This window comes from Thermobia domestica, chromosome 5 (assembly GCF_964235325.1).
Source record: "Thermobia domestica chromosome 5, izTheDome1.hap1.1, whole genome shotgun sequence".
NCBI classification, from domain to species: domain Eukaryota; kingdom Metazoa; phylum Arthropoda; class Insecta; order Zygentoma; family Lepismatidae; genus Thermobia; species Thermobia domestica.
Genome location: NC_137458.1, coordinates 114,374,165 through 114,393,290, shown reverse-complemented (window position 1 = coordinate 114,393,290; position 19,126 = coordinate 114,374,165). Strand labels below are relative to the sequence as shown.

Sequence of the window (19,126 nt, the reverse complement as noted above, 5' to 3'; positions counted from 1 at the left end):
ACTAAAGTCCTGTCATGTTGATATCCGCGCATGTTGGTGTGGAACACTAGTTTCGCTTATCAACTCCTCTTAGTTTTGGTGTTACTGATGACGGCCGACTTGAATCACAACTAACAAGGGTCGATAAAGTATGATAGGCGAAATGAAAGAAAGTAACGTCAAGAAAAAGAAACAGAAAAGTAGAAAGGACGAAAGAAAGAACAAAAGGACGCAGTTCTTACATGGAATGAAATTTGACAAATACAGTATTGTTTCTGAACAAAAAGCATAAGAAAATGGAAAGTCAATGACATTCCTAGAAATGGTAAGAAGGATTATTGTTGTACGTGGAATGCGTAAAACTAACAAATTATTTCGAGGGGAGAATGAGCCCGATAGCCTCCTAAATACGTCACTGAAGACAATTCTGCTCCCCTGATCCTTCACAGCATTGTTTTTCAACTTCATTGTTAAATATTTTGAACATATATATATATATATATATATATATATATATATATATATATATATATATATATATATATATATATATATATATATATATATATATATATGGGAACGTCTTACCCGTCCCCTCCAATGTTGAAGATAGATTTGCGCCTTTGTTGTGAACCCAGTATATTCTTTGACTTTTTCTATTAAGCTCAACCTTCTTAGTTTTGTTTTTAACGTTTTTTATGATATTAAGTAGAGCAACCCAAAAGCACAAAAAGCATAAAAAGCACTTTAGAAGCAATTAGCACAGGCTAGAGTCCTAATCTATAATTTTATATAAAAGAGTAGAAGTGAGTGACTGATCATCGTCGGCCATGCCATACTACTATACGTAGTTCTTGTGTCTTTGGGGAGAAACACGAAAACAAGGGATAAGGAAGGAATTTTTGAAATACATTTTTTAAGGGCTAAAGAAGGTTTCAAAGTTTTTCTAAGAGTAGTGTATTTCACGGATCTTTGAAGTTTGAATGATAAGACGCAACATATAAAGTCTCCATTGACAATAACTAAAGATGTGGTTGAGAGTTTCTGAAAATTTCACTCTTAAGGAGGGAAACGGGAACATTTCTAAAATACTCAAATTTCTCTTTCTTCAATCAGAAAGTGACGAATGTGAGGATTCGCATTCGCTGGTACATAGACTTTTATTAAAAATAAGAAAACACGTATTTAATCATTTCTGAAAATTCTGCTACTAAGGGGAAAGAAGGGACAATTTCAATAATATTGAAACTTTCCTTTAGAGTCGGTAAAGATCAGTAAAAATTTAGTCAGTAGAGATCGCACTGGGACCAGGTGGGGAAAAGAAAATGGGTGACGAGTTGTAACGAACGGAGAATTGGCAACTTCGGAAATGAAGTTGTCAGTTAAAGAAATTGTACTTATCAATGTTGAGAATTGTCTCTGATGTGGTACATATCTGAACATTTCTTTCCGAAGTATAACAATTGTTTCTTGTTCATATTTCTGTAACACAATACATGAGTTTAAACCTTCGAGTTTACCAAAAATTGTGATCTGTTTTTGTTTTGTTTGTTTAAAAAATAAACATTTCTGAAGTATTCAAAATTGTATCCTCTTACCTTATAGTTATTTTTCGTTATTTGATAGTCACTTAATTTCAGGTGCGTAGGTAACGTTTCTTTATCATCAAAAACACAAAGTAACTTGACACCAGTTAGGCGGGAAAAGTAAAAACTTTTATAATTTCATAGAGTTGCAGTAAGATTTATAATTACACAGTTAATGTACCAAAAACTTAAAGGAAGATTGAAACACGCTGGACTAGCTGAATTGCGTTTTGAATTAGCTACACCGTTTTGAATTAGCTGAGATTGCGTTTATTTAGCAAATCATCGTGATGAGAAGTTATTGGGTGGGATTTCAATGCCTTACACGAAATGTACTCTCTCACCTTTATTGTTAAGTTTATAACCAGGCTGCAACATGTAATCTTAGACGCGTAAGGTAGAATCACTATGCATTTACATGGATTTCGTTTCAGCACACCGTTTCTTTCAATTATTATTCTAAAGATGTTTTAACACTGTTGTTTGGGACTTCCCCATTATCTTCAAAGTCTACAAAGGTTTACTGTATTATGATTAATTTCGCATTTTTTCTTTATATTTGAATAAAGACTTTATTTTTCTTAACTTCATGTAGAAGGAGTAGGCAATCATATTTCCATATTATTTCTTAGCGTTATCCAGATCGACCGTTGTTAAGTTAACAAGCATATTTCACATAGCAAAATATCAATTGATGCATGTTGATGCGTCAAGTCTTTTTATGTTGAACATATTTTTCTTCAGGGTGGGTGTTTCAATTCGAGCTTCAGGGAAGGCTTTCTTTTTGCATAAGATGATGTGAATGGATATCTTCTCTTAATGGTATTGATTACCGCAGTATTGTAACTGTATTGTAGCTAAGATTTATTTTTACTTTGCAGAAAGTATTTATTGCCAAATAGTATGAACTGAGCGTAATTTCCGTATGCTATAACAAGGTTACTAAAGAGTTCGGATAAAAGGAAGACTGTCCATGTTCATAGCAGGGAGTCTGTAAAAGAGAGGGTTTGTCCAGTAATAATACATACATTTTTACCGGGACAAAAATACCTGCGTGTTTCGAAGGTTCTCCATTAAGGGAGGTTTCACTTCTCTAAGATAAAAGATCAAATATCGAAGGCAAAATTTTATCAAACATAATGTCTGCAAAAAAGGGAAGATCCTACCATACTACGAAGTTCTTTTTTTATCTGTAAACTTGAAATACTCGTACTTCTTTTGGCTAATTAGGATTAATTTATTTCCTTTGTCCCAGAGACAAAGTGTAAATAGATGTTAACAGAAAAATCGCCAACACGATCTTGTCCACTACAAATTGACTTGACCTGAGATCGAACTAGAAACCCCTGGCACCAGAGGTAAACGCATCATCACTAAAAAAACCGTCCCCTCTTATTCCTGCAAACAGTTATTGAACAGTGCTTGCATGGCGTCATTATATCCAATATTTCTTGTTTTTAGGACGGAAAGAAGGAAGCCTCAAAAGCGCAGCAATACGATTTTTCTTTTTTTTTTAAAAAAAAAAGAATGAAAGAAAAACATGTATCTCCGCACGTACAAAGTAGCTTTGTGATTAAAACTTCATTTGGCAATATAAAAAATGACCAACACTATAACGGACAATCTACTCGTTTCAGCTTTAAAATGTTCCTAATAACGTTGCAAACGTCCATTTGGAGGTCATGCGTAATTAGTGACCCAAGTCACAGATGAAACAGCAGGATGGGGAGACTCCACAGGGAAGAAGTGGGTTTAATAACTCCACTTCCTTTATTATTCATCAGAAACACCAGACAATGATGGAACTCCGAGTGTTGGACGGAATAATTCTCACCCATTAAACCAGGAGTTGAAACTTAGAAAGATTATCTTCCACTTCCACTCGGAAAGTGAATTCAACTGTGGAAAGATAAATGAAACTTTAAGAGTGCACATCTTAACCTACAAGTAGCAATAACGCATTTCGTTTATGTTTATTTTTAAAATAACTTATTCAGCATTAATACCTACAAAGTACTCATAAGACTTTAACGAAATATCGGTGTCAAATTATGATCAAAGTGTAATATGAGAAATGTGGTTCGTGAAGAACAATGATTGATTATAATTCATGATCGATTATTTAGTATCTCAATCATTATTATTTTAATATTATATAAAATGTATTTCTCGTGATAACCTCATTTGTAAATTAACAGTCACATTATAACAAATCATTCGCTAACGATACATGGTAATTTTACTAAAAAAATAGTTTATTGATTTTTTTTGTAACGAAAGTTTAATTTGTTCAACTAATATTTTTCATTATTAGCTTCTCGATCCAGTCGAAAAGGTTCAAAATTCATACCGTAGATAGATTCCTACCATTTCCGGTTTTAGTAGGAAGACTAGATTGGGTACAATATCTTTTGGGACTCTTATTTGATTGCAGAAAACCCCTTCTAGATCTCGACACATATTTCCGTTTTTACTGTATCGCGATAAACGTTTAAACCGCAAGTGTTTGATTTTTGCCACTTTGTGTTTGAATAGAGGGTTAAGAGAGATGGTAGGGATGGTATCGAGACGAGACGAGACGAGACTTTATACAGTCTCGGTCTCGTCTCGGTTGATAAGTAGCGGCCTCGGTCTCGATCTCGTCTCGAATCAAAAATCGCCGTCTCGGTCTCGGTCTCGTCTCGGTTAACAGATACCTGTCTCGATCTCGGTCTCGGTCTCGGTCTCGAAGGCCAAGTCTCGGTCTCGTCTCGGGTCTCGTCTCGAAAGTCTCGAAATATATAGTGTGAAATTATTATTATTAAAAATTGTGTAAGTATTATTATCGTACAGTCTGTCGTTTCCGCTTCTTATTTTTTGCCTTCATTCTTGACTTAGAATTATGGTATGGTGTACCTCTTCGTAGCTAATTTGCTAGCGCTAAAGCTTTCCATGTGTGTGTTCCAGGTTCAATCATCAGTGGGTATAACATACCCGGGATGAAACCCTAATAGTAACTCATATTTCACTTTCAGCAATAGAGTTTGTCTCAAATAGCTTCAGTACTGCCTATACAATTAAACTCTATTAAATTAACCCAGTACTATGCAGTAGTTTATTTCTTTCCTTTGAATCAGAATTGTTCAATACCTTCTAACGAATAACGCAACACCTAGCAGCACGAATGTATTTAATCGTACCGAAGTTGAAATTTTACAATTTCTCAGTTATTATCCAATACATTCTGCTTTGACTGTCATTTTAAAAACAGAATATAATATTCATTATCTTAACAAATACAGTAAATTATTACTACAATATATTTTGTTTAAAATTGATCAAATGCTTTATTACCGTTTCACATCTCAGTGTTTAATTGCCACCTTATAACACGAACTTCCTGAACTTTGTGGTGGGAGCTACGGCACTCATCTTTGCTATCTGTGGTCTCGGGTTGGATCACCAAACAAGTTAGATTCAAAGTCCGATGTTTCGTATAGTTCACTTTCACTTTAAGTACATTCTGTTTCTTATACAAGTTCATAAGGTCGTAATATATTACATAAGCATATATCCAGTACCGTAACATAGATTAAGCTTATTCCTGAACTCTCAGCGGTGCATTTGATCTTTATTCGAGAAAACTAATCGTGCGTTCATTATGTTGAAATTTTATATTGATTGAAAATTACTTGCGAAACATGGACATACATATTATATAAGTATGTAGGCAATTCGAGCTATATGTATCTATTTTCTCTGTCCCGGCAAAACAAGTGATTCTCAACTTTCTAGTTTTCTATTAATTTTCGTAGTTTTGCTGCAATATGAAGGATCAAATTTTTTTTTCGAATTTTGGATCCGTTTTTACCCTACCTTACCTAGTAAAAGTGATTTTATATATATATATATATATATATATATATATATATATATATATATATATATATATATATATATATATATATATATATATATATATATATATATATATATATATATATGTGTGTGTGTGTGTGTGTGTACGTATGTATGTATGAACTTTAGAGATAGACTATGCTAAGTCACTTTTTGTTCGAAAATGTTTTAAAAATACTTTTTTAATAGACCATGTTCTTTTTAGTGGTGTAATAATATGTATAAAAGCATCCTATTACTTTGTATCTATTTAGTATAGTTTGAAAAACAGTACTATAGGTCTTACTTAAGGAACTGGTTTTTCGCTTCTCTTGTAAAATTACGAAATTATGACTTGGTTTAGTCTACCTCTGAAGTCCAGATATAATAAAATAATAATCAACCATTATCAACCCACTGCTAGATGAAGGTCTTTCCAAGTCTTCTCTACAAATATTTATCTTGAGCAATTCTTTCTTTCTCAGGTTACTCCTCAGTTGTCCTTGATTTCGTCAAACCTTCTTGTACAAGAACGATTTCTAGGCTGTTTTTTTTTTATCTCGTGGTATCCTGTCTAGAATTGTTTTTGTTCATTGATCATAATTTCTTGCTATATGTCCAGCACATTTTCTAGTCCATATTAAAAATCATTTCATTAGTACTAGTCATTAGTTGCCAAATAATTCATTTCTACTATATATATTTGTCCTACAAATAGTTCAAATCCGCTACTTTAGGAGCATAGACACGCTAGTTTTTGATCTTCGAATCTGACAACACTGACTCAATGCTTAAATTCAACACAATGTGAGGACTCCATTTGGTCTAGTGGCTAGCACTCTTGACTTCGGTTCGCGTGGTCCCGAATTCGATTTCCGGTGGGAGTACAGTTGAACGACCAGAGTGGTTCGGATTCCATTATTATCATTAGCTCCACGTCTCCTTTAGACGCCTTAGCATAATCGTGGGACATTAAACTAAAACAAACCAAACTAAAAAATAAAAACACAATGTGTCTTACTAACTGTAAGTCCTTGAATAACTGCATACAGCATGGTATGGATCGAGTTTGAGGTGGTCGGTGGTCAAACTAAAACAAGTGAAATGTAACTAGGGTGTAATTAGAACTTTTAATTAACCATGGTTCTGTGTACATCACGATTAAGGCTTAGGGGAACAACTAGGTTACTGAACAGTTATCAGTTACATTTAATTTCAGTTACAATTTGCATTTACATGTATTGCTGGAACCAAAACTTTGACATTAACATTAACATTATAAAGACTACGAAAAACATCGTCTTTTGAAAACATTCTTGCACCATAAAATAAATTACGAGTAATTTAAAAATATTTTGCAGTTTAGTTACGTTATTTGCACTATATTTAGAATAATATTTAGCAATTTATTTAAGTTGGCAACACTACTTAAAATAATGGAACTGCGACTTGTAATTAAAACCACTAAAAACTATTGTTGTAATGTTATAGAAGGAAACTAAAGCATGTGCGTGAACTTGGCAGAACCCATTTTCGGAAATTGAAAATAAACCATGCAGATCGTTTGTTTATCGTTTGTTCACGATTGTTCACATAAAATTTTCGTTTGTTCACGATTTATAAACAATTTATACGTAAAACAAAATGGGCGGTGCCAACTTCACGCAGCAGAACCCATTTTCAAAAATCGAAAATAAACCATGCAGATCGTTTGTTCACGATTGTTCACATAAAATTTTCGTTTGTTCACGATTTATAAACAATTTATACGAAAAACAAAATGGGTGGTGCCAACTTCACGTACCTGAAGATTATTGGAAATCGAAAATAAACCATGCAGATCGTTTGGTCATCGTTTGTTCACGATTGTTCACATTACCAGTGAGTAGGGTTGCCATTCGTCCCGGAAAATCCAAAACCTTCACTGAATCGAGATCTGTGTCCCGGCGTCCCGAAAATATTTCTCGGGACGCTTAAATGTCCCGGATTTCGGAGAGGGAATATTATAGTTTGCTTTTTTCACACGATTAGGTAAATAATTATTCTCTTTTACTTCTTAGTATGACAATTAAAAAGTTGAAAAAGAAACGTGAATACATAAAACATGGATTTAATTAAGTTTACGATTTAAGTTCTTTGATATTGAACAAAGCATTCGTTTCATTGGGCCAGGGACAAAAATTTTACTGGTCAATCTTATTGTTAACTATAGTACTCTGTTTCAATCTGCATCTTGCTTCTTAAATATTTTAATCAATGCATACTTGCGAGCTATTGAGTTGTTAGTTTGTTATAAATGACAGAAATAAAGTAAAAATTCAACAAAAGAAGTTCTTTGAAGATAACAAAAGCCACCAGAATATATTGCCAATGACTTGACCGTTCTAAAAAAGGATACAACACGAGCAGACAAAACGTGTGAAAGGAAACATCATACCTTGAACGAGCTAAAAACCTACTCTGAAAGCCACGAAACAGAACAGATCCTGAGAAATTTTTAAAAATGTTTACCAGGAGGGGGGAGTAAATCATCTGATTACGCTTGTTTAACTAGGGAAGAGATCTATTAACATGACTAAAAATGTGATTACGTAATACTTGAACAACTCTATCTAATGGAAAAAAGTAAATTAGTATATAACACTTCCTTTCGTTTTAAGCATTTCAAAGATTCTCGTAATTTAGTAGCGTCCCGGATTTCAATTTTCGAAATATGGCAACCCTACAATGAGACGTCATCTACGTATATTTACTTAGAGAACCAATGTTCTTTCTAGAATGAGGAAACAATTCTTTTTAACAGATGTGCTTACAATGACATCGTAAGTGTAAGATTGCTACCATAAGATAGTGGAGAGGTTTTAACCACCCTGACACTAAATTAACCCTTTCGTGCATAACTGAAGTGGACACTGCTGATTGGTTACGATTGTATTCTGTCGGAACTCTCTACCCACACCCCAAGTACATTCTTTTTCAGTAGAAGTTACCTGGGTGGCCTGACGATCTGAATTTTTCTGCCACCTAGAGTGAAACTCTGAAAGCAGGGATGTAACGTCGTCGGTGCATACTTAAAACAGGCAAGAAAAAGGCGTGGAGAGTTCTTCTGAAATATCTGCTGACATCTTCTATGGAGGGTGTGCCAAGCAGGTGATATTTTTTCTTTTCTTTGTTACAATGTCTGAAACAAGCTGACATCATGATATTATCTGGTTTTGTTCTTGTATCTACAAAAATCATCTAAACATACATGTCCCATGTAGTGGACAGCAAGCACTTGAAGCACAGCTATCTGCAACAATCTGTCTACTTTAGTGGACTTCATGCATCTATTGAAGGTATGATTGTTTTTGCAAAAAGTTGTGCTTGCCACTCACAAAAATATAATTGGAGCCTCTATGGCAACTAATGAGCTTCTTCAAGACTTCTGACTAATATATGTGGAAATTTGGGTTCGATTTTCAGTTGGTGTCATCACACTTGACTCCAACACGTTATGGCAGACAAAATTGGTATGTTCAGGACACCTTCCATAAAGACCATCTATCCTTAAATCAAACTGAAATCAGGAACATGTAGACCTGTACACCCAAACTGCCTTGAACATATATTACTCAGTATACTGAGGATGACGGAAGTGAATCAGCATAAGAAAATGAAGAAAATGAAACTGAAGATCCTCCTCTGAGTAGAAGCAACCAAAGACAACAACAAACAAAAGTGAGGTGGTCAAAATATGGCAATAAGTTTTCTTAGAATGTTTCTCCATTTCATAAAAATAACAATGTAAATATTACAGGAAATGAACAAATTGATTTGTTTTCGCAGTTATTTACAGACTAGCATATATTACCCGCTTCGCTGGGTTGAAATGAAAATTTAAATGCACAACTCCATATCTCATGTGTTTAATACCCGTGAAATATGCTTGCAGTAAATGTTAACATTATATCGCCTGTCATTTATGTTAACCCGCCGAGTGACACGGTCATGCGGGTTGCATATACATACGTTTATTTTTATACCTATGATGAACTAATAACAAAGGATTTGTACGTATGGACACTTGAATGGTCAATTATCTCAAGACACTGGTAATTAAAAATTAAAGTGATATGATAAAAACCATCTAGGGTCCAAATCCTAATAACCCCCCAAAAATGAAAGAAATTGGTTCAGCCGTATTAGCGTGATGAGCTAACAAAGGATTTGTGCGTTCTCTTTTATAATATAGATGACATTGTAAATTACATTGTTTCAGAACAATCTGTATGCGAAACAAAATGGCAAGGAAGACAACAGTGTTGGTCTTATGACGAAGATTTAAGTTGTAAAGTTGAAGTTGACGTAATGTCAGTAAACCGGTTTGACCTCATATGGAGATATCTTCATTTCTATGATAATTCACAGCCTCGAGATGCGAACGACAAACTTTATAAGTTACGGTATGTACTGAATAAACTGAAGGAGAGATTCGAATTTGCTGTGAATAATGAAAGGTATGAATACATTGACGGGCAAATCATGCCATTGAAGGGTAGACATAACATATATCAATATATATCCACGAAGCCGAAAGCTTGGGGGTGGAAATTTCCGTAAGGACACAGAGTAGTGGTTACATGTACGATTTTATTGAATATGTTGATTTTTAACTTTTATTACTTGTACCAAAATCACTTTAGCAAGTTTTCTAAAATGTAACGTTTATTCCATTTATTTTTAGTGTAATTTTACAAACTTTATGTGTCACAATTCAGAAATGATTATCTTACCCAAAATGCATGAAGTCAATTCAAGTGGACAGATAAAGATACAGTAAAACCTCTACTAACGGACACCTCTATAAAGCGGACACCTCCCTTAACGGACATATTTTGTAATCCCCAAACACTATAATAGGAAAGAACATATTGACAAACCTCTCTAAAGCGGACACTCTCTAGTACGGACACGGACAGTCTTTTCTGTCTTTAATAGGTACTATTTACCTCCGTATTACGGACACTTTCTCTAGAAACAAGTTGAAAAGTACTGTAAAATACATTTTTAGTAATTCATATATGTGTCACCAAGGAAGTATTTTGACAACATTTTGCTTCCTCAACTATCTGCTCAGCAACCTAGACAAAGCTTCTCTGTTGAACAACACTCTCATGTCCTTTACTTGCATTCTATTCCCACCCAACCAGTTTTAGACACAAAAGTGATTGACAGTTGCCCGCTATTTGGAATGACACATTATTTTGCTGTCCAGCTGGAATATCTAATCAATCAGAAGTCGAGTACGGTAGTTCTTGCCCGCGGGTACACATATTGTCTCAAAAAAAGACACTACTGGACTGCAATTAATCCACAAATTAAAGAACATACTGAAAAAGCAGTAAGTAATGATAAATGTAAAGTGCAGAGAACTATAACATCTTATTTCCATGTTGTGCCTTGAACACAGAGTATTGGATGGCGGAGGATAAGGCAGGTAAAGTAACATTTTGGTAATAATCGTAAATACATGATTCATGCAAAAATATTATTTTTCTAATTGCATATTACAATGTTTACTAATTTAAGTAAGAAAATATTGAAACCTCTTTAAGGCGGACACCTCTCCATAGCGGACAGTTTTTGATTCCCCACGCCTGTCCGCTTTAGAGAGGTTTCACTGTAATTAAATTCTGCTAAGAAAATATCAAATTTCAAAATTTTCGGTGTTACATGTGATAGTACATCAAGAACGATTTGTAAGAAAAATATAATAATCACATGTCAAATTAGAACACAATTCATGCACGAAAGAGATAAACAGAAGTAGAATTCTGGAGCTTGCCTTGCTTTTTTTTTTTGTTTGCTTGTTTGTTTGTTTAATTTAGTAGCTTAGGTTCATTCCTAATAGCTGAATGCAATAAACAATTAACTATATAAACATTAACACCAAAATATAAATGTTTTCGTCTACATTACTTTTAGAGCTTTAATAGATATAAAGACATTAATCATTACGGAAATAATTACCAGAGGAAAGATTATGTTCAGTTGCTAAACGTCTAAAGGAGCTGAATCGTTTCTCCCTAGTCACAACACTTTGCCAGTTTTTAAGTTGACTTCCTAATTCAATAAACTCTTTCTGCTTCAGAAACTGCTCCAATCCAAGTAGAGTGCAAAATGCAACACAGACATATAACAGTTTAAAAATAGATCCTAGCTTACTCGAGTGAATTTCACTTAATAACGTAAGTAAAGACATCTCGTTTTCCACTTTGAACGTTGATTCGTAAAAGTTTCTCAGATACAGCAATTCATCCAGCAAATGAAATTAGAAATTTGCAGGGTATTTTTCCAGCAAGTTCTTTTCAAACTCACTTTCTTGGTAATGACATAATATCTACAGGGGAAAACAATTTGTAGTTTCTTTCTTTCTTTCTTTCTTTTATTTTTTTCTTGTATCCTGTGCGTTCAAGTTATATGAAGTCTGTAGTTAGAGGTCTCAGCAGATGCGGATATCTGCATTAATATAAGTTTCTGTGGATATATTTTCAGTTAGTTTGCGGATAACGGATAAGTTAGCGGATTTGCTACAATGAACTTCTTCAACTCTCCACTGATACTTTCATTTTGTCCACTTAATAACATAAACAGTCTTTAAAAAGAAACCGTATTAAGGTATTTCAAATAATAAATAGTAATATTTTACACTTTCTTCCTCGATAGCCGGATTTCAAAATTGAAGACCAACTGTCATTTTATGAATGGTACTCTAATTATCAATACAATACGATCAACGTTAAAGCCGGAAGTGATTCATTTTCACCACTTCCGATTTGAATAAAAGATTAAGAAAGAAGATGGTACATTTTCTTAGAAACCTAAATCGATTCTGAGAAACCGATTTTCGCTGCCTGTTATCATTTTTACTCTATGTAAATCAATATGGATATCGAAAGTTGAAATGGATTTATTAGAGAGTTTAGGATGGAGAAGTAATGTATTCCTCGGACGCTTATTCGATTCCAGAAACTCCATCTCTCTACCTATTACTGTTTTCGTTCTTTAGCGATCATCGTTAAAACCAGAAATGGTTCATTTATACTATTTCCGGTTTGAATATATGCTCCAAAAGCGAAACCGATTCCTCACTTTTGACCGTGACCGAATTTGATGATTGATCAAAGCAGTTTTTGAGACTTTTCTCGCGGACGAACAAGATAGATATATAGAAAAGTTTTGGTCAACTAGACGCTTTTAACCTTTAGATTCATTTGGGATTTTTTCTACGTTACTATATTTGGGGGATTATTTTGACCCCTTGACTATTTTCTTGCTTCTTCCAACATTGTTTTGTAATCATTGTTTGAAACGTACTGCTAGGACTATAATTAATATGTTCAAGCAATATTTTCTTAATGATTTCTCATTTAGGTACAAGGGCTCCATCTTTGTATTAACAATAAGTAAGTATTGTATTAATACATAAACTTCATAAACATTAGATCTCTCTTATATTTTCACGAAATGTAACTTTATTATCAATTTTTCATAACAAATTTCTATTTTTGCGCACTTGCGCACTTTGATAAACATTGCAAAACTTATGCCATAGGGGAACTCTTACATTGCAAAACTTACACAATAGGGGGAACTGTTCATCTTTTGTGTACATTTTTTTCAAACTTGTCACTCCCATATCCGCGTACAATGTTATTCCTGTTCCTCTACATTAAGTTCCTGCGAAATTTCATCGTTTGTGAGACCACTCATCTTTCACCAGACTATTTCGACCTCATAACAATAACCTATCAGACTAGACGCAGTCCTTAGACATCAGTTATCTGACGTAATAAAAATCTCCCAGGAATTAGAGAAACATCAGGCCTTTTTTTTTACACTTTTTCTTCCTCTTTTATATTTTTTCTTCTTCTTCCTATGCTTATAAAGAGACGGTGTAGTAACTGTCATAACTTGCATATGAAACCTTGTACAAAATTCCACCAAAAAAGAACAAAATTGAAAAAATGGTCACATTAACACCCCAAATGGAAATACGTAGAACATGTAATAATTATATTCTACACCGTTATTTTTTTTAAAAATATTAACTAAATATAAAATAATAATACAGAAGAGCCTACTGCAAGATGTCAGAAAGAACCAGTAAGATTTTTTAAAAAATTATACACTTAAAATACAAAAAAGAATACCTAAGTGGTCAATTTGACCTCTGAAATGCATAGTAACTGAAAGTTAACATTCATTTTAATGTTTCCGGCTATATGAGGAGCATGGACTTACTATTATCCGATATATACTCCCTCTCAGGGCCGCCCACGGGGGGGATGTATGGCGCAAGCTGCGCCATTGAGAAAAATTTGGGGGGGGGGATTTTACTCTACTTTCGAACTAGCAATTTTACTGTCGGAATAGCATTAAAATACGATTTTGAGAAGCTAATTTTCAAAAATTTTCCGGGGTGAACCCCTGTACCCCCTGCTTCGATACTCGATGAATGAAGTACCGCGCAAGTAGCCGTATGAAAGGAAAGGTTGGTTCGTTTTAAGAGAGAAGGGCCACACGGAGGAGGGATTAATGGCACAAGTTGTGCCATCGAGAAAAAAAATTGGGGGGAATAAAAAAAATTGGGGAAGAATTTTACTCTAATGTCGAATAAGTAATTTTGCTGTCGTCAGAATAACATTGGAACACGATGCGATTTTTTTTTTTAAATCTCGAGAATGAATCCCCCTACCCCCTGCTTAGAAACTCTATGAATGAAGTACCGCGCAAGTTGCTATATGAAAGGATGGCGTTAAGTTCTGGTGAACAACAGTTAGAAACACTCAAGGAATCATTTTCAAATTTAGCTTTGAAACTTTCCTATGTTGTCTGTTGAAAATTATAAAGTAGTTTGACATAATTGTGAGCTAGTGGTAACCATACAGACAACAGCCAAGTTTCAAATCTAAATTTGAAGTGAGCCAGTGAGTGTTTGTAACTGTTGTCCATCAGAACTTGGCCACTCGTACTTGGCTCTTTTACACGAATGTTTTTTGTTGGATATCACTTATTTTTGTAGGCTAATTTCGAGGATAACATTTTCTTTTGGTATCAAACTCAATAACTTGTAACTTGCGTCTTACTTTTCATGTACAAGGGAATTATATCAATATTCTGTAAAGAAAAAAATAATACTACTAATTTAAAAAAAGAATACCTGTGCCATACACAGTGTGTAGAAGTTTTTATACCCTTCAATATCCTTATAGAACATATTTAGTATTCTACACTACCAAGACTACTAATAAAAGTAATGCCATTTTTATAATTACAACTGCCCCTACTACTACTACAAGCATTCTATAATACTACTACAGGAAATAAAAACAACAAAAATAACAATTACTAGTACTATAAAAACTACTGCTACACTGGGCAATTGTTTTTAGAGGACTTGAGTTTTGAGGAGGGAAGAGATTAATAGTTTTGGGGGGGAGTGCGCCATCAGCTTTGGGGGGGATGAGCACCCCTGCTCCCTCTCCATCGAGAATCGAGCCCAAGCTCTCTGCACTAAAAGTGAGATACTGAAGGGAATCTTATTTACATTGCCATATATAAGTTTTCCATAAATAATGTCTACTTGTAGAATGTTATGTATGTATAGCTACCATTCTTTGTCATAATCAGTAGAAAATTCAACGAGCAATTTAAGCTACAGTATACTTTGAATTTAAGCTTCATCTTTATATAAAATACATTTACGGAAAAATCATGGAAAATCTGTCAGGATAATAGCAAGGGAGCCCAAGGGTGATGTGTCTCCACACCAATCGTATAGGGGAAGCTTAGGACCTTCGCCAAATCACTCTATTAAAAATAACCACCATCGGCCTCAAATATACAATAATTAAAAATATAGATATTAACTGACTTAGGAAAGTACAAAAAAGCAGACTAAGAGCCATTGTCGTTTGAAAACGTTTCGGAGGTTATTATATTCATCAAGTGATGAATCAAGTAAGGATGAGATTCCTCAGAAAGTGCATAAATCAGAATCAACTTCCACAGCGTGAATTTATTTCAAAGAATGCTTTCGTTTGACAACCGAGCAAGTAAAATTCGTATTGGAGCATATTGGAGAATATTAACCAAGTTAACACTATAATTACTCAAATACACACTTGGCAAATACACAAGGGGAAACATTCTCCAAGTCCATCGCACAGGACAAATAAAACAAAAGCCAGACTGAAATAACTTTAAGTTCTCATTTTCAACTTAAAACTTAACTCGAACTTAAAAAATTCGTTACTGAATTCTCTATGTCTGTCTGTGTGTGTGTGTGTGTGTCTGTCTGTGTGTCCGTCTGTCTGTTATTTGCGATTTTTTCAATTTTGAACCCTGCATTCAATAAAGCATAAAAAACAATCAGAGAAAGTGATTAAATTTTTCGCGTCACTCTTACCGTTCCCGAGATATTGGCCAAAAAAGGCTGATTACCAGAGATTTAAGAAGCCATATCTCGGGAACCATAAGTCATAGAGAGATCATATTGGTGTTGATCAAGATCTAAAAGGATGGCAAATATTTTGGTACCAAATTGTGACCAGTGGCCAATGTCCAACTAGCCACTGGCCATCAATTATTACCTTTACCAAAATGTTTAACATTCTATTAGGGATTAATTAACACCAATATCATCTCTTTATGACTTACCGTTTCCGTGATATTGTGTATTGACTAACGTTTATATCTGTGAAATATTAAAAAAAATTATTGTATAAATTAAAATGCCACAAACTTTCGTATGAGTATGTATAGGAACTGAAAGAACTATAAACATAGTGTATTGTTGAAATATAGACACTTTCAAATGCATAAACAACTCCAAAATAGTCTTCAAGGATGTGTGACGTCCTAGTTGTTTATGTATTTGAAGACAGAGATAGTAATTCTCTGATACATATAAATACTTCCCAAAATTTTGCGGTGATTATTCGAAAGAAGACGGGAAGGACTACTCGCTTAACTCGTTACCACCGAGAAATGAGAATTCACTTAGGACGAAGACTTATATGTAAGTTACATTCTTTTTAGTTGAATTTTGTCTTGTATGAGAATATATTTAAGTGTTCTCATGGAGCTTTCCTGATAGGCCTACTAAATACCAGATCCTTCAGATCTTGGTAATTCTATTTTATAAAAGTAAATCTTTAATTGTCTTTAAGAGAGCAGACATTCTTTTAGTGCACTAAATAATCAAAATAACTAATTATCTGAATTACTTATTTACTTGTTTATATTTTGAATATGTCTGCAACATTTGTAATGATATGTCTTGTTAATAAGTCAATTTGTGATCTAATAAATGTATGTCAATTTTAATTTCATTAATAGACATTTGAAATCTTAATTTTCAATCAAATTGTATTATAAAACCACTATACTACCAAACAATTAAAATCAAACTTTATCTCAATTAATTAAATCTAAGAATCGATCAAAGAATCGATACATGGCTCCCCGGCGGGGAATCGAACCCCGGTCTCCCGCGTGACAGGCGGGAATACTAACCACTATACTACCGTGTGGCCAATTTCTAGATATTTAACGAGCCATAGCTCGGGAACCATAAGTTGTAGAAAGATGATATTGATGCTAATCAATACCTAAGAAGATGGTAAATATTTTGGTACCAAATAGTAACCGGCGGCAATGTCCAACTGGCCACTGGTTTGGTCAATGGCCAGTTGGCCAGTGGCCACCAATTATTATCGGTACCAAAATGTTTAACATTCTATTAGAGATTGATTAACACTAATATCATCTGTCTATGACTTACCGTTCCCGTGATATTGGCCAAACGATTGTTCGGATTTCCTGATATTTAAGGAACCATATTTCGGGAACCGTAAGTCACACAGAGTTCATATTGGTGTTGATCAATACCTAAGAGGATGGTGAATATTTTGGCACCATCGAAATAACTTCGAGAACTTTGACAAATGATGTGTCAATAAGCTATTACTGAACCCAATGCACTGCTAGTGTTTTTTTTTTTTACTTCTTTTTACTATTTGCAGTGCAGTTATTCTAGTTTGAATTCGTGAAGAAAATCAAATTCGCGACTGTGTGTCCTCCATGGCATACTTCTACATATCCCTATTCTAGAACACACTACTTCCTGCCTGTCTGGGTACTCCAGCCTGTTTGTTGCATGTATACAAAGTTGGTGATGTTTAACATGTAATCTTAGTCTATCCCTGTGATGTGTTGCTGAGGTGAGTTTCAAAGCAGACGTCAAAAAGGATATTTCATTCGCACCAATCTAACATGTTCTAAGTTATTAGCAGAAAAGTATGTATATGTATAATAACACATGCACGTTGTTGACAACTGTAATTTTAGATATTCTTATATTAATGCATTCTCACATATCAAAGAAAGAACACAAACTGATTAGGAAAATTCTGGAGCAATTTTATTGTCGTTGCTTTCTTTTTCAAAGTACAATAATTTGCTTTGTATAATTTGTATTCCTGGATATTCATCTTGTTTAGAAGTTGAGCTTCACCTTAATGGTCAGAAAACCATGCACAAGCGACATGGAAGTCTTGAATTAAAATCAGTAAATTCCACGCTAAGAAACTATGATCCAACATCAACAGATCTAGATGGTCCATAAATTGGACCAAATTATCAGGGCAATAATCCATACAGAGCTTCATGGTCCAATACAGGAAGACAAAAGTTCAGCATACAAATCTAGATTCCGAAGGTCCAAATATCGATGAACTAGATCTCACAACATCGCCCAATTCACAAGCAAATCAGACATGGACCATCTAGGAAGACCTCGTTGTTAATTGAGATCCAGAAATACTGTCTATAACTGGATCGATCTACGTGCCCATAGGTATGAGATCAAAGCATAGATTTGCTTTATAGTAGGGTCCAATACAAATTTGTTGACAATATGGACGATCCTATGCGATCCAAATATCACAGCAAGTATCAATCACAAACATAAAATGAATGTCTTTGTAGGTCTATCGGTCCATAGAATCCAGGTACTGTCAGCTTGGTGATCTAGAGTATGTTCCAATAGCAGCCCATACTTTCAGTTGTTATTCAATGATCGAGTAAACAGCGAAACTAGATCCAGATTTTGATGGTAGATGAGGTGCACATAATGCATTTGATCCAAACGTCTTGTATATTGGCGATCTGGGTGGAACACAACTAGCTTCTTGAAACCAATTGGATGCATCACAATCAAGCTTGCAGAAATAAATTCGAAATTCATACATAGACTTTACCCTGGATCCAGTAAAGTCCTGTAGCTCCTGGACTGGACCCTGGATTAGGAAAAAGTAGATCTTGTAGAATAGTTTAAAATCAGTAAACTTGCTGCATTCTTCAGATCTATATTACAACATAAACCAAGATAAACTATGTCTTAATACACCATCTTCTGGTCCACAAATTTCCAAAAGTGACATCTAGAATAATTTGAAGACAATACATTAACCTCATCAAGGCCATCTATTTCAGCAAAAACGAAGCTACTATTTTCTTCACATAATGAGATGGCTTCAAGGCAACTGATATCGAAAGGTTGATGATCAACCTCAAAGGTTGTACTCCATAGTATGTAATATCAACAAGAATTTCAATGTCGTCGATGATGACAACAT

The 19,126-nt window shown here is 34.3% G+C and overlaps 1 protein-coding gene and 1 non-coding gene across 2 annotated transcripts in view; one reads left to right on the top strand and one right to left on the bottom strand.

Moving 5' to 3' along the window:
• Positions 1-19,126, top strand: part of LOC145686047 (potassium channel subfamily K member 1-like) — a 429,879-nt gene that overhangs the window by 234,647 nt on the left and 176,106 nt on the right. The window lies entirely within an intron of this gene.
• Positions 16,946-17,023, bottom strand: TRNAD-GUC (transfer RNA aspartic acid (anticodon GUC)). Its single transcript has one exon. It is a non-coding gene; the product is annotated as a tRNA-Asp (tRNA).